Source organism: Lithobates pipiens, unplaced genomic scaffold (assembly GCF_037356315.1).
Source record: "Lithobates pipiens isolate NorthernLeopardFrog02 unplaced genomic scaffold, aLitPip1_a1.2 Scaffold_30, whole genome shotgun sequence".
NCBI classification, from domain to species: Eukaryota; Metazoa; Chordata; class Amphibia; order Anura; family Ranidae; genus Lithobates; species Lithobates pipiens.
Window position 1 is genome coordinate 58,275,988 of NW_027507791.1, and position 6,000 is coordinate 58,281,987.

A 6,000-nucleotide genomic window follows, 5' to 3' on the forward strand; every position below is an offset into this window, starting at 1 on the left:
TTAATGGTGAATGGTCAGACACTCCCCTTGTAGCATATATTATGCTTTAAACCAGCTTCACCATATCCTCGTTTCCAAAGGCCATGTCTATTATTGACAAAGTTGCATATGAGCTAGAATAACATGAATGTTGCTGCCTCGCTGGGTTCCGGCTTCTCCAGACATCACACAATCCCAGCACTTCCATACATTGGGCTAACCGTCCATCAGAAACTTTATTAGATTGTTTCCCGGGGGGAAATCGATCTTTAGTCTTATCCATAACTTCATTGAAATCCCCCACCACTATAACTGGTATATCCTATTTATCTTTGAGAAATTCTGTCAATTTATATAGAACTTCCATTTTAAAAGGAGGTGGAACATAATGATTGGCCACAATATATGGTTTGTTTTCTATCTGACAGTACAGGAACACATACCGTTCCTCTGTATCTATCTTGGCTACTTGACATATTCAATCAAGAATTGTATCTAGTTAATGAGGCGTATTACCATCAAGTTATTCCCAAACACACTTGGGAATTCACCAGAACCAACTTCCCCCGGCAGAAACCTTCTACGTCCTTCTCAAACTACATAAAAATTTCTCCAACCCTGCCGGCAGGCCTATTATATCTGGCAGTGGTGGACTCATGGTAAACCTTAGTCAGCTGGTTGATAGCCACCTCAGGCCATTTGTACTATGTCTGCCATCCTATGTACGTGATACGATCCACCTATTGCAACTTATTCAGGAAATACATGTGACCGAGCACACCTGCCTTGTTACTATAAATGTCGAAGCCCTATACAGTACTATTCTCACACAAACCGGACAGCATGAATATCAGTATAACAAATGCACTCTACATGCCCTAGTTTTTTTCCTTAGACACAACGTGTTCTCATTTAACAATGGCCACTTCCTCCAGGTAGGTACAGTTCCTGGTCATGTTGTGCCCCTGCCTTTGCCAACTTGTACCTGAGGAGTGTTATCTGATGAATCTGTCTCTATATATGCGGACCATGTATTAGCATAGTACTCATATATAGATGATATATTCATACTATGGGAGAAACAGACCGTTTTCTTAATTAATTAATTACACAGATCAATGATTTTAATTTACGATATCATTGAGTACTACCAAATGGGGTTGCACCGATACCACTTTTTTTAAGTACCGATATATTTTTCAACTACTCGCCGATACCAATTACCAATACTTTTTTAATATCATCTGACAGTGGCTCTAATATGCAGCACTGATAAGCACTGATAGGTGGTACTGATAAGGTATGGACTGTGTCAATAGTTTTTATTTTTTTTACAATTTGATTTTTTACAATTTGTTTTCTATTATTTTTTACAATTTACATATTTAGTTTTTTTACAATGCTTTCTTTTTTTTGGCAGGGTGGACAGCCAGTGGCAGTGTTTTTTTATTTTATTTGTTAATTTTTTTACAATTTTACATTAAAATATTTATTTATTACAATGTTTCCTTTTTTTATTTTTTTTTTCAACCCTGTTGGGGGGTAAGGGAGCTTTGGTGGGACACGGAAAGGAATTGAGGATAGAGATTCTCAAGTCCTTTTGTCATCAGCCTCAGCTGCACTGAACATGAATGGACAGGAGACAGAAGCTTCTCTCCATTCAAAAACAGAGACACCGTAAACACAGTTTACGATGCTCAGTTATGAATGGACAGATTCACTGACTCTGTCCATTCAGAAAAGAAAGGAGTCGGCAAATGACAGATTTTCCTGGCTCTTTCCTCCGCTCTCCATCCTGAAACAGAGGAGCACATGGATGGGGACCGGAAGTGGATGGGGGGATCAGATGAGCACACAGAGGGGGACAGGAGGAGGACAGGGGGAACCAGAGGAGCCCATGGAGGAGCACAGAGAAGGACACAGAAGGGACCCGGAGGAGGACAGGGGGACCAGAGGAGCCCATGGAGGAGCACAAAGAGGGACACAGAAGGGAGCTGGAGGGGGACAGGGGGTACCAGAGGATCCCATGGAGGAGCACAGAGAAGGACACAGAGGGGAGCCAGAGGAGGATACAGGGGACACTCAGGAACGATTGGTGCGACGGTGGGGGAAGTCATAATCAACAATCTCCCTGTGTGGCTTTCAAGAAAGCAGCCAAAAGCAGTGGAGGGGAGAGAAGGAGAAGCGGCTGTTAGCTGCTTTATTGAAAGCCACACATGGAGATTGGTGATTATAACTACTCCACCACAGCACCAATTATCCCTGAGTGTTCACTTATCGGACTAAGCATCGGGTGCATTTGCTGGAGTACAAGTACTTATAAGCACCGCCCCCTCCATCCCAATAATGTCTGGGAGGACAACAAGGAGAGGCAGACGTTCCCTTGGCACTGTAAGGGGGCCAGCAACAAAAGTGTCCACAGGCAAAGATGAATGTGGTGGTCACTCTTGAGGCAGGGCATAATTTCCTCTGTTTAGTGAGTTTGCCTGTGCTATCCAGCACGGACAAACCTTCCTCCTCCTCATTCTCTGTCACGCAATTGTGCAGTCCCTTGCAGTTGCCAGAGTGGATAAACCTGCCTCCTTGTCCACATCTATTCCTGCCTCCTGCTCCAATATCAGCCATTGAGGAGTCAGCTTATTAGAGTTATTTGACCACAGTATCAGCCACTTGCCCCTTGATGATGCCCAACCATTACTAGATTCAGATGTCGGTTCTAAGGATGAGGATGACAGGAACATGAGCCTAGAGAGAGGGAGGAACACTGGTAGACAAATTGTCATTCATTTTCCCTAAGCCGCAGCATATTGCCAAGTTGTCTCAGGTGGTAATGATGAAGATAGAGGAGATGGAGATGATGATGATGATGATGAGGTCACTGATGTGACTTGGGTGCCAGATAGAACAGAGGAGGAAACTGAAGGTGAGGCAGAACAACCCCAAGGAGGCCGACATCAAGAAAGAGTAGAGAGCAGCCACCTTATTTCATCACATTCTGCAGCTGTTATCTCTCAGCCCACTCCCCAAAGCTCAGCTGTCTGGGACTTTTTCAGCACATCTGCAGCAGATCACACTGTTTCTATCTGCAAACTGTGTCTCAAGCACATCAAACGGGGCAAAAACACCAACATTTGGGTACCACATACCTAGCAAGGCATTTAATGTCCAACCACTCAGCCTGTTGGAAAGAGCACCTAAAGCCACACAAAAGGGGCCCAAATCTGTTCCTCCTCCTCCTTACCCACTTCAGTCTGCCCCTGCTATATCAAGTCATATCAAGTCTCAGCAGCCTCCACTGACAGGGATGATGGTATAGCACAGGGTGTCCTAGTAGCACATCTGCCAGCAGCACATCACCAGCTGTAGACTGTAGCCAGCAAATTTCTGTAGAGCAAAAAAAATACAGTCCCTGCCAACCACATGTCCAGCATCTAAATGCAAGCTTGTCAAAGCTGTTGGCTCTCCAGCTTCTGCCTTTCAGCCTGGTGGATTCTGCCCCCTTCCGTGAATTCGCACAATGTGCTGTACCACTATGGCAAGTTCGCTATTACTTTTCACGTAAGGTTGTTCCACCTCTCTACCATCACATGGAAGGGAATGTTCTGGCATCGTTGGGCAAGGCAGTCAGATGTAAAATCCACCTTATCCTCCAGCAAGCATGGGCAGGGCCAATATATTTTGTTCACAGCACACTGAGTAATGCTGCTTGCAACTCAAAAGGATGCAGGACAGGGCTCCGTGCTGCAGCTTGTTGTTCTCCCACATCTCCATACAGCTGGTGGTGATGATGCCAGACCTGTAAGCTCTACCCCCTCATCCTCCTCCTCCGCCACCTCCATGCCCTCCTCTGCAGAATTGTTCTATAAACATCAGGTACCCCCTAAGCATTCAAAGGGCTATTCCATGACTCAGGCTAAAAGGTGTCATGTAGTGCTTCAGCTGGTGTCATTAGGGGACAGGCACCACACCGAAGCAGAAATTGTTGCAGCTTTGCAGGGACAGGCCCAGAGGTGGTTCACACCACGTCAACTTGTGCCAGGAATGGTGGTGTCTGATAATGGCTCAAACCTTCTGTCAGCCCTTAGACAGGGAAAGTTGACACATGCGCCATGCCTGGCACATGTCCTCAATTTGGTGATGCAGCGTTTCCTAAGTACGTACCCAGGGTTGCAAGATGTACTAAAACAGGCCAGAAGAGTCTGTAGCCATTTCAGTGGTCATACACAGCCAGTGCTCGGTTGGCTGAAATTCAGCGGGAATTGCACCTGCCCGTAAACCGCCTGATTTGTGACAGACCAACCAGGGGAAACTGGACTTTGGCAATGCTACAGCGGCTATAGATGCAGCAGAGGGCTGTCAACGAGTACCTGTGCCAGTACGGCACAACAACGGGCTCAGGCCACTTCAGCTTTTTTTCCCATGCCAATGGATGATCATTAAGGATGCATGCACTGTATTGTCACACAAGAATGGTGAGCAATGACAGTGCATGCATCAGTTACACAATCCCTGTTGTTTTCCAGCTGGAGCAGACTCTGCGTGGCATTATGAACAGGGCAATGGAGGCAGAGCAGCAGAAGAGGAGGACTTCCTTTTCTCTCAAGGCCCACTTTATCTAGACACCATCATTCCTATGTTACAGAACACACATGAGGAGAGAGGGGAGGAGGATGAGGATGAGGATTCTGGCACTTTTATAGGCTTCGAAGAAGAGGAAGACCCCAACCCCAAGACCTTTGGGAGTAGTATGTGGCTGGGAGGAAAAAGTTCCAGATGCTGTCATTCTGAGTGACCCAGAGGAGTCTGCTTCTCAAGCCTTGGAAAATTTTAGGCACATGGGCAACCTCATGCTTCAAAGCCTGCAAAAGGACCCAAGAATATGTGGCATAAAGGGGAAGGATGATTACTGTTTGGCAACCCTCCTTGACCACCATTATAAAGGGAAGGTCTCAGAACGTATTCTGTTCCCACAGAAAGGGCAAAAGATCCAGCCATTTCAGTGGTCATACACAGCCAGTGCTTGGTTGGCTGAAATTCAGCGGGAATTCCACCTGCTCGTAAACCGCCTGATCTGTGACAGGCCCACCAGGAGGAACTCGACTTTGGCAATGCTGCAGCAGCTATACATGCAGCAGAGGGCTGTCAACGAGTACCTGTGCCAGTACGGCACAACAACGGGCTCAGGCCACTTCAGCTTTTTTTTCCCATGCCAATGGCTGATCATTAAGGATGCATGCACTGTATTGGTGGGCCTACCTTTCCTCAGAATAGACCAATTCCTACATACAATAGGTTTGAGCCTTTGACTGAGCAAGTGCCATATAATGGAGGTGTTTTTTTAAGTCCACACAAGGGACAGGGTCAAGCTAACCCTGTTTATCAACCCACTCAAGGGGAATGGTGGAGACAACAACCACCATAAATACCTTCCAGCAACAGACCTGTAAGAAAAAGAAAAGAAAGAGAGGGCGCAGAGGGGATAGGCTGTCTCAAAAGACCCAAACCACAATAGTTGCTGATATATATAATTTGAGTGGGGTTCCACTTAATCAGGATGAAATTGGGGTCCTTGATAGGGGCCTCAAGTTCGCCCCTGTCAAGAACCATAACAAATTCCAGACATAAGTTTGCAAAAATATATTAGATCTCTCAATATGAAACAAATTTTTTTTATCAAATCCTGGCAAAAGTACAGTTTCCACAGTGGGGGATCATTCTAATCTGCAGAATAAGTCAATTTTTAACCCTTTAAATGTAGAAAATACGTTTACAGAAGTGTTTACAAATATGGTCATAAAGGATTTGGATGAATTAAAGATAAAGAAAACACACAATCCCCTATATGTCAAACGTGGTATGGAATCTCTTGCAGAATGTAAAGTGATAGTCATACGTCCAGTAGATAAAGGGGGGGGGGGGGGGTCTGGTTGTTCTTAGTAAAGAATATTACCAGACTGAAATTAATCGTCTATTGAGTGATGGTGCAACTTATAAGGTCCTGAATAAAGATCCTATGTTACC